General features: G+C 38.3%; 1 pseudogene; it reads right to left on the reverse strand.

Annotated features, from left to right (window-relative positions):
* Positions 1-8,415: 8,415 nt before the first annotated feature.
* LOC121902392 lies at positions 8,416-8,906 on the reverse strand (annotated as a pseudogene).
* Positions 8,907-11,561: the final 2,655 nt, after the last annotated feature.

The raw sequence follows: 11,561 nt of genomic DNA on the forward strand, positions 1-11,561 counted from the left end.
GATAATATCATGAGTAAAGTCACTAACAAACAGTGTCAACACACTTCTCCCCTAATTAATAGATTCATGCATGAAAAGAAATAAAATTACAGCTCTACAATGTATTAATATTAAAACACTGACTTCACGTGTGTTTTTAAGTAACCTAACTTCATATTTACTGCAAAAATAGCTAAAGTACAGAGGGCACAGAACATGTGTACCTTCCCAGGAAAAGTCCATAACACAAAGAGGAGGTACAGCACATGACAAATGCAATTCATAAAATAAGACGATCACTACCATTCCTGCTATAACCCGAAACATTTCCCTTTACGGAAAGGTGTCTAATATTTACCAAAATCAGATTTACTCACACAATTTCCTAAATACATACTGACAACATATGAACAACACTTGAGAAACATAGGAAACATGGCAGTGGAAATGCTAACCTGCATCCTTCAAGATAAAAATCTGCACTTCAATCCATATAAGATTTTACTGGGATGTACACCGCCCTGTTCATAACATAGTGCAACAATACCACACTACTACATTAGCTCACAGTTGCTTATTTACTTGGGGCAGAGCCAGCCCTGACCAATCTGGTCCCCTAGGCAAGATTTTAGCTGGTGCCTCTTGCATCGCAGCCAATTCCACCATCAATGTTCACACACTCACACAGAGACTGCATAGCTTTATGTCTTTGAGATTTTTTTATTTTTTATTTTAGAAACAAAAAACCACCACAAAATAAAAACAGTATTAAAGAACCTGATGCTGCATCGCTGGGCTGGTCTGAGGTGGAGGGGACAGGAGCGCTTGGTGATGCATTGCTGGAAGGTGCTGAGGTGGAGAAGGTGTCTGCAGGTCCAGGATTTACAGGGGTGGGATTAAAATACTTGCTACACCTATGAGACTAATCAATAATGAAAATGCAAAGGCTTACAACTAGTAATGACAACAGGGGATAGAAAATGAAAAGCATTTTAATTGACTATTACAAGCAGAGCTAACGTTGGCTAACTAGACTAAGATATCAATAACAATGAATGTCTGCCTGGTTGAGACAGACAGTGGATGATGCATGCAGCAGCAGCATGTATTTCTCAAAATGATGGTGGAGGTTATTGCTCAAACTTCTGATTAGTCTTTCTAACTTTCCCCAGTGAATTTAAGGTAGGAGTAACTGACGTTAACTCTAGCTATTTATTAATTTAACAAACGTTAATATCATCCAAAATAAGCTAACATTAGTAACACTGTGCTTAGTAACTACTAGGGATATACAGAGATCCCAGTATTTGTATTTGTATCTGTATTTGATGAGGCAGCAAAATTATTTGTATTTGTATTTGAACAAAAGTGGAAACAGGCTTTAAAATCCTGTTTTCGTTTTTATTATGCTTTTAATTTTAGAAAATTTAAGTGTTACAATAAGTGTTCATGAATAAACTACCTTATGAAGGAGGTCCCTACACCAGGTCTCAAACTGGAGTCTCCCTGATCATAGACGACTGCGCTGACTACTGAACTAAAACTTTACTTAGGGCCTCATTGCAGACAGACCTCTACCTATTTATACACCCATAACACAGATACAGCACACTGTGTAACATGTAGAGAAGAACTTCAAAGGCGATTATTGCTTTGCACTTTTCATTTATTGCTTATTTTTTACAACCTACTTTGTTGAAAGGAGAAAGGGAACAACATGGAGAGTCCCTTGGGAGCACTTCAGGTGTGTCAGTAGTTCAGCTTTATCTCTGGCTAACAACCCCACCTCCGGGAGTGATGTCCAAATAATGAAATGTGTGTTATGTAGCAGGTGGATGTGACTCCCCTTGTTGAGACCTGCTGATAGATGCAACAGCGGAGCAGAGGAGAGAGACTGAGATAGTGATGTAAGTGATCTGCGCACTGGTATTTGACTTTTTTTTTTTTTTTCCTGAAAACAAATAATTTAAAAAATGTTTGTATGAAACAAATATTCATAAAAAAAAACAACCAAAAAAAAAACACTATTTGTGCTTTGCCGAATAATGTTTTTGTATTCGGGCACACCCCTAATAACTACTATGCAATAGATAAACTCTTCATTCACCACACATTACCTCTGTCTTTGACATTTTTCCTCCTCTTCTTTTCTTCTGCACTTTGGTCTTTCGTACATGATATATTTGAATTAGGCCACTGATAATCATATCACATTTCACAGTCAGTGTCACTCACTAGTCCATATAAATTGCCCATCCCCCACAATCAGGCAAGTCTAACTAAGAGCTGGGGTGGGGGGGGGGGCGTCTGGGATGATGCTGCAGGCAACTGAGAAAATAGGGTCTATTTAAACGCACAATATGTAATTTCAGCCGCTAGGGGTCTCTCAATTAAAACAGTAACAAAAGACGGAGTGTGATGACGGTGTGAAGTAACATGAGATCATGGGAGTTGTTGTTTTCATTGTTAAACAATCAGCTTCCTCAGGTTAGGATTACTCCAGTGTTCATCATTCAAGATGTTTTTACTGGGAGACAAATTATCCGCAGAGGTCTCCTCCTCTCCAAAACAGACGGACCCAGTGATTAAAGCAGGTAAAGACACTGAATAAAGCTGTTACACCTTAAAAATAAGTGCTTCTCTGTCGCTGTTCAGCAGACACAGGACATCTAGTAGGTGTTGCTAGCTGAGCCGTTGCTAGTATTTACTCAACTTGTTTCTTTGATAATTTAAGATCCAGACATTCAGTCAGTCAGTCAGTCAGTCAGCGCCATGGGAGTCATCCACTCAGAGGTTCGAAGCTTCAATAAAAATAAAAAAAACAACAACAAATATGTCTAAAAACTGCTTTATCCTCTTTTGGAAAATGGAGAAATGTGCACAACAACTAAAGCTTCATTGTAGTTATATTTCCTCAAAGTGAGGAGAAAAAGAATCTCAGCTGGATTTTAATGTGCTTTGTATCTTATTAGCTGAACACATGTACATAGTCAGGTCTTTTCTTCTTTTGATGAAAGTTTCTGTGGTTAATAAATGTCTTCTTCTACTGTGCTTCCAAATCAAAGTGTTGTTTGATCTGTATTTTTTTCCGTTTCATTCTGAGACTTCCTTTTTAAGTTTTTTTTACACCACTTATGATTGTGCATAATATCTTCATCAGTCCTTCAGAGTGTGTGTGTGTGTGTGCTGAGGCAGAGCTCTGGGTGGCTCAGCAGGGATCTTCATCTCGCCTGCGGGTGGATGATCCCCACAATCCAGCTCTTCCTCTGTGGATCAGTCCCAAAGCTCCCACTCAAAGGACCAAATATCCTCTTGGCTCATGCTTAGCTCGGTCCAGCACAGCGAAAACACACTGACTTTGGCTACGGCTACTCTGTCATGTTTGCTATGGTTCTGAAGATGATCACACAGTTAGATTCCCAAGTGTCCATTCAATAATTCATCAGCTTTAACAAAGTCCAGTTTCTAAACTTCAAAAGACTGTGCCGTGGAATAAACTGGGAACTAGGAAGGCCAACAAATGATGGCTGACATCATTATTCTCAATGTGTCAGTGTGATAAATAAATTTGCATCTCAGTCAAACTCATCACATTTCACGTTTAAGTTTCAAAACATCAACAGTGGAATAAGAGGACATTTGGGGATTTGGGGTGCTAAAACACAAGCTATATGGTAGCTGGCTACTAAAAAGTTATCGTTATGGTATAGAGTTGAAGTACTTTACCCATTCTGAATCCTATTTCCTTTTGTTTCTTGCAGGTAATCTTGCAGGTTTATGTTCCACCAACACTTAATTATTTCAACTTCATTTCTGATAAAGAAATTTCAGTTTGGCATGGTGGGTGGCTCTAAAAACTACAATACCCATGAGCCTGAGCCATTATTGCTAAAGAGGAGAAATCAGCCACAGGTGTGAATCACCTGGTGTTGCGAATTCAAAATGCTTTGTTGTTGCATTCGTGAACAAAACCTCATAGCTGCTGAATTCATTGAAGCTGCAGATTGTATTAGTTGCTTCCTCAACAGTGTAATCTTTAGCTTCAGCTCACTGTGAGGAGCACATGTAGCACAGTTCTGTGATTGGATGTTTTCTTACAGTAAAATTTCATTTTACGTTTTTATGTCCACACTACCTTCAACTGTTTATCAAAGAACTAGATATCTCCTAACACATCACAACTCTATTACCGTAACTAAAACTTTACAATTACATTTTTTAAATCACAATAATGTTATATATAGTTTGATCTTGATAAAGGTTTCTCTTATGTCAGGATTTTTTTCATCTTCAGTCTTTTGAAAACCCTCAAAGTGAAGCTTACTTCAACACTCCTTTTATCTCTGTTTTGTTCTCCACCAACTCCTGAGAAAATAGCTGCTAAACGCTCCACTATGTTCACCGGCTCGTCTCTAACTGTGTCTGTCTGCTGTTTGGTGCTCAGCAGGTAGCATATCAGAAGATAAAATTACACATTTGATTCAATGTTAATATAAAATGATTGATTAGTTCAGCTATAAAAAAGAAGTATGTTCATTCAGTTAAAATATCAAGTGGGAATGTAATTTACAGTATTACTTATTTTCTTGCTCAAACTACATTTCCCTCATGGTTCAATCATGTAACTGTGCAAACTTTTAAACCCATGGATCATCATAAAGTGTGTAGTCAGTTGCCCTCAAGCTGACAGGCTTTTGAGGTTTCCCACTCAACATCCGTCTTTTGATTGCACTTCAACAAAAAGTTAAAAAAAAGGAGGGGGGGATGTCAGAAAAGAAAAATTGCAGAGTAAAGTAATGTGGGCTGATGATTCTGAAATGTCATCCAGAACCCTCTTGACTTTCATGCCTTTGTTTTTTTATGTAAATCAGATGTTGTGATGATTTTCTTGTCCTCTGATGTTAGCAGGACATCTTCTCTTAGCCTCGGGTAAGCAAAGACACAATGATCTATTGTCTTTTCCTGGTTCAGCCTCATCAACTCTCCCAGTGCCTTGTGGGAACTGGTGTCCAAACAACACTTATCATTGTCATGTGTTGAGTTACACTGTATGGATGACTGATGCATGTTTGTGTGTGATCTCTACTGTAAGGCATGACTGCAGCGTGTAGTAAGTCATTAGTTAGAATAACAGATGGATGTAATGTACAGTGAGAGCACAGAGAGTATTATAGAGGTCTTCATTATTCACAAAAAGCAGATTAATGCCACTGTGTGCTGGTAAGTCTAATGAACAGTGGGTGGAGAGGCATTAAAATCCTAAAACAACGAGATTCAGCCCGAGGATCTAGAATGAATTAACAATAGAGGGAGAAAGAAAGATGCCAAAGAATCCTATCTGCAGCCCTCACTGATTTCCCCGAAAAACATCACTGAAAGAATGGGAGCCTCCTCCGATTTCTCAGCCAAAAAGTCTGAAACAATTACAAGCCCGGGATCACAGGCAGAGCGTCCCTCGAAGCTTCTTTTCTTTTTTCAACTTTCAAACTCGTCCTTTTCTCTGTGCCTGCTTTGATTTTCGAAGCAATTAAATTGAGACAACAGCGAGCTTTGCCGAGCGCCGTTCAGGGGAGAGAAACGACCGTAGTCATTGGGCAAATATTGAAATCGGCGGATCACATCAAAACTTGATCAAACTTGTCTGATGTGTCGAGGCGACAGTGGCAGTGAATTAGACACTGGGGGGAATCCAATCAGCCAAACAAAATGAGCCTGGTGTGTGTTTTTTTTTTTCGAAGTCAGATTGGCACAGAGCAGCGCACTTGTTCTACATGCAGCAGCCCACACAATGAAACTGATACAGGCTGAGAAACATCTGCACATTGTTCATCCAAACACAGCAAACTCCCCACGCAATATGCTGAAAACAGATCAGGCCTTATTCCCTCCTGCTTGCTCAATTCATTGTCTCTCATTTCCGCCTGCAGTTACCATGGCTACACAAATTTACTTTTATGAGAAGAGAAATATCAGATGATTTGATGAGTTTCTTTCCTACAGCTTTTAACCGGTGAACTATGCACATCTAGTGTCCTCAGATGTTTAAAGTCTTGTTTCAGCTGCAATGTGTTATGTAATATTATTTTTTACATAGAAATTCAAATGAAAGCCGGAGACAGAGCAGCTCCACTGGGACGGGGGCTACATTTCTAAGCTCAGAGTGACTGTGATTAAGCTCTAATTCAGGTTAATGTGCTCATCTGAACCTTTGCAGCCTGTGACTGAGTCTTCCAGTTACTATGAATAATCCAGTGAACAAAACCTCCCCTGTTCTATATGAACACATAATTCACATTATTCTATAATGGATTATATACAGTATATTTTCATATATGGACAAATATTTTAATCCTGTATCTGTTTGTGCACATATATTGACATCTATATGTAGCAGGACTACATAATATTTATGTCGGCGTTGCATGTATTTTTATTATTGTTCAAATAGACATTTGTGAGCTATTGTGCCCATATGTACCTGCTAGAGGTGTGCCTGATACAAATACATTATTTAGCAAAGCACAAATAGTAGGTTTTTTTATGAAGATATATTCCATACAAATATTTTTTTAATTATTTGTTTTGGAATTATAGAGGTCTTCAAACATGTCAAATACCAGCGCACAGGTCAGTTACATCGCTATCTCAGTCTCTCTCCTCTGCTCCGCTGTTACGTCTATCAACAGGTCTCATTGAGTGGAGTCACATCCACCTGCTACATGACGCACATTTCCTTATTTGGACATCACTCCCGGAGTTGGGGGTGTTCCCCAGAGATAAAGCTGAGCTACTGACACAAGCGAAGTGCTCACAAGGGACTCTCCATAACCTGTTGTTCCCCTTCTCCTTTCTACAAAGTTAGGTTTTAAAAAATAAGCAATAAATGAAAAGTGCAAAGCAAGAATCACCTTTGAAGTTCTTCTCTACATGTTGCACAGTAACAATAGGTAGAGGTCTGTCTGCAATAAGGCGATGAGTAAAATTTTAGCTTTGTAATCAGTGCAGACATCTATGATCTGGGAGACTACGGTTCGAGACCCAGTGTGGGTTTTTCTTTGTAAGGTAGTTTATACATGAACACTTATTGTAACACTTTAATTTTCTAAAATTAAAAGCGTAATATTTTTAAGCCTCTTTCTACTTTTATTTAAATACAAGTAATTTTGCTGCCTCAACAAATACAGATACAAATACAAATACTGGGCTCTCTGCACATCCCTACTATGCGTTCTACTATGCTATAGCAAGCACAGCCAATGACAATGTTTTGAGATGCAGTAGGGGCAGATAATATAGATATAACAATAAAAGTGAAAAACAAGTTGTTTTCTGGTTTTGGTTTAATTTCTATTCCAGTTGCCAATTTGAAGATGAAAACTGGAAAAGCATGTGAATTTCTGTTGTTGTTGTTTTGTTTTTTTAATTTGCACAAAAAATGGAAAAACAAAATAATGCAGTGTATATTTGTTTGAACTCAGTTTTGGAGAGAGGCTATACAGACCCCCCTGTTCCTCTTTCATCACAGATTGTCAGATCATTTTCTTTTCTTTTTTTTTGTTAAACTAAATGAAACTTTATTCATGTAATGTATTGCCATATGCACATATGTTATGAACATAATATAATCACACATTTCAAATACAGAATTTGAATGTATTTGACATTCAAATACCCCCACTCTGTATATATATCAAACATTTCTACAAACGTAGCATATTATGTTTTATGGTGTGACAACGCTGTGGTTAAGGTCTGGTTAGGTTTAGGCACAAAGACCACTTGGTTAGGGTTAGGGAAAGATTATGGTTTGGGTTCAAATAAAATAAAAAATAAAATAAATGTCCCGATGTCTCACTGAAAACACCTGGTTTTCTCGCTAGAAAAAACAGCCGCAAATGTACTGATGTCTCTCCAAAAACACCCACCCACTTTTGTCGGTTGAAACAGGGAGCGGGCATTGGTTTCGAGGTGGTCTCAAACCGTATCTCTGCTGATTTCCAACTTGCTGCCAAGAAACTTACCAACCATTCACCGACCCCTCCACCTAATAGGAAAGTCAGCTCATATAGATCGCATGTGAACTACGTCACTTTAGAAATATTGAGATGATACGTATTTTGGAAATGTTGATATGCTACATCTTGTAGAAATGTTGAGATGATATGTTTTGTTGACATGTTAATATGCTACGTATTACACATGTTTAAATGTAGATATTCAACATTTCTGTAGTTTGCAGAAACGTACAATGCCAACATTTTATTCTGGTGACCAGACTGAACATAAAGGGAAGAACTTCAAAGGTGATTATTGCTTTGCTACTTCATTTATTGCCTATTTTTTACAACCTAACTTTGTGGAAAGAAGAAGCGGAACAACAGGTTATCGAGAGTCCCTTGAGAGCACTTTGCGTGTGTCAGAGTGATGTCCAAATAAGGAAATGTGCATCATAATGCCATTTGCACTGAACATGGGCTCATGAGACCAAGCGGTGAAGGACAGCATGGCTCTCTTGTCCTTGAAGATGCCCTGGGTGTATTACTTCTCTTGTGAGTAGACAAAGCCCAGTGTGAGCACCCGCTCAATCCAGCCCTGATTGCAGGAACAGTGAACCAGTACATGGGGAAATGAAAGATGATTAAGTCTGCCATCATTAGTTTACATTATTCTTCAGTGATGTAAGCAGACAGTTTTCCTGCCTCCCATGCCAATTTTGTCTCCTGTGCGTAACGGAAGTGTTCAGCATTCTTAATTTCTCCGGTGATGTCCAGTGCAGTAGCAGTGGCTTCAAACTTCATGGCATAAAGGTCAGAAACTTCCACCATGCAGCTCTGAGCAGTTAAAACCTCCACAGCAGCATCTTTGGCTGCAGCATTGAATGAGCCAGCACTCTGGTGTGCATACATGATCAACACTGTCTTTGCCATTCCTGAGATAGCAATGTAACTGACCTGCATGCTGGTATTTGACATGTTTTTTTTCTTCCTGAAAACAAATAATTTTTAAAATATTTGTATGAAATAAATATTCGTAAAAAAAAAAAAAAACACTATTTGTACTTGCCGAATATCGTATTTATATTCAGGCCCACCCCTATAGCATAGAATAGCCACGGGAACATGATCATAGTTGGGGGTGCTGACTATAAGCCCCCCCCCCCCCCCCAAAAAAAAGACAAAACATCTTTTTTTAGTTTATTAAATACCGGCAGTAATCCCCCTGCAGCAGAGACGGTGTGTCTGGAGATTTAAATAATAAATGAAGTCCCACTGCTGTGCCTCGTGCCTAAATGTGCACAGTGTCTCTCTTAAGGGGGAAACACACTTATTGTTTCTGCTGCAGGAGGATTGCTGCAGGTATTTAATAAACTCAACAGATATCTTTCAACATTACAGTCTTTTTTATATTGCCAAATTCCCTCTTTTTGTTGTGATACTTCCAATGCAGCTCAACAGGGAAACACTATTAATTAACATTAATTACCATAAGATCCTGACCAGTCCTGAGTCATGTCTGGAGATTTAAATAATCAATGAAGTAACGCTGCTTCCCTCTTTTTGTTTCCATGTACAGTGTTTCCCTGTTGAGCTACAGTGGAAGGATCATAACAAAAAGAGGGAATTTGGTATTAAAAATACTGTAACTTTGAAAGATGTACGTTTGAGTTCATTAAAAACCTGCAGACCTCCCCATCCCCCCATAAGTGCATCTCCCCATTAAGAGACATACTGCATCCATTTACGCAAGAGGCACAGCAGCCTAACTTCATTGATTATTTAAATTTCCAGACACGCCATTTCTGCTGTGAGGGAACACTGTAGGTATTTAATATACTCAAAAACTTTTTTTGGCTCCACTTTTTTTTTAAATCGTGTTTCCGCAGCTATCTTCAGTGATCTATCTATCTATCTATCTATCTATCTATCTATCTATCTATCTGCCTATCTGTCTGTCTGTATAGGAGGGGCAGATGATATAGATAAAAGCAGCAACAAGTTGTTTTCTGGTTTTGGTTTAATTTCTATTCCAATTGGGGATTTGAAGACGAAAATGGGAAAAGCATGTGGATTTCCATTTTTTTAATTCACATGAAAAATGGAAAAACAAAATAATGCATTGTATATTTGTTTATCCTGTTATCAAACAGGTTGAACACAGCTTTGGACGGGGGGTATACAGACAGAGGGGATTTTTTTGTTTGTTTGTTTGTTTGTTTGTTTGTTTTTAGGAACCTGCAGCATTTAAATCAAAAGTAAGGTATCAAACCAAAGACCCTTGATTCATTACGAACAATCTCATGCAGTTTTGAATACATCCACATACAAGAAAACTCATATATCAGTGTTTATTTGATAAAATACATGTATACAGTAAATATTTAAAAGGAAAATATTCATAGATGAAAAAATATTTTAAAATGGTATATATGTGGATATACATGTGTCCAGATGTTTGACTGGTACTGTATGCGACTTAAACGTTTTGTATATTGGTGAGAGACACATTGAAATGCAGTATATGTACTATATGATTTACATGTACGGCTATATAGCAGATTTCTGTATCCTAGCAGTAGCAGTGCTATTACATAATATATCATAAAACTACTCATCGTCATCACACATTTGTGTTGACATCAAAATGTACCCATAATGCTTTATGAGTGAACATGTGAAGTGACAGCAACGGGATGTTCATTTGCCCTGGTAGACTGTTTAATATAAGAAGAGACCAAACATCTGAAGCAGCTTCATCATCATCAAACAAGGAGCTGAACAGGTTCGTTCAGGATGTCTACATGCTGTATGTCAACCACAAACCAGTTCAGTGCAGTAACTGGGTTAACAGGGGGCTCTCTGTGTATCTGTTAGTGACTCATAATGTTTCTCTTCAGTATTTGCCTGTTAGCTTGGTCACTGTAGTGGATAAAGAGGCAGTGGAGCCTCTAGCAGGGCTGTGTGATTCTGTACCTGCAGGCTATACTCCAGCTGCTGAAGGGTCTGTGCTTGTGTTGGCACAACAGTAGGATTGGGATTAAAGAGGGGCAGAAGGTTGCTGTATATACAGTAAAAGAACAATGTTAACTATTATTAAAATCATTATTATAATCAATAATTTACATCAGGATAGTGCAGGTAGATGTTGTAGGACTGCAAAATGTTCATTGCATGCTTTATTAACACTGATGTTGCAAACTGGCAGAGCCTGAGTCACGTTAAACTGAATTCACTGCTTCTGCTTAAAGGACTAGTTCAACATCTGGGAGATACATATATTCTTTTTCTTTCCAAGAGTGAGATGAGAAGAACAATATCAATATTATTGATCAATATCATGTCTGTGTGTTATTCATTGCTGGTTTAAACACACTGATGTTCCGTGTTCCAAGAGATATTTTGTGATGACGTGTTATAATTAGCATTTTTTTCATTTGTCCACTTTCCTTCAACCCGTCATGTAACTCCCTCGGTTACTGATTTCCTTTGCTTCCCAGAATTGCTCTTAACTACATACAAGCCTAAGAGTCTACAGCTCACATCCATGGTTGTATTAAGAGAACTGGATACAGCGTTGGAGGCAGG

This window comes from Thunnus maccoyii, chromosome 8, assembly GCF_910596095.1.
Source record: "Thunnus maccoyii chromosome 8, fThuMac1.1, whole genome shotgun sequence".
Lineage (NCBI taxonomy): Eukaryota > Metazoa > Chordata > Actinopteri > Scombriformes > Scombridae > Thunnus > Thunnus maccoyii.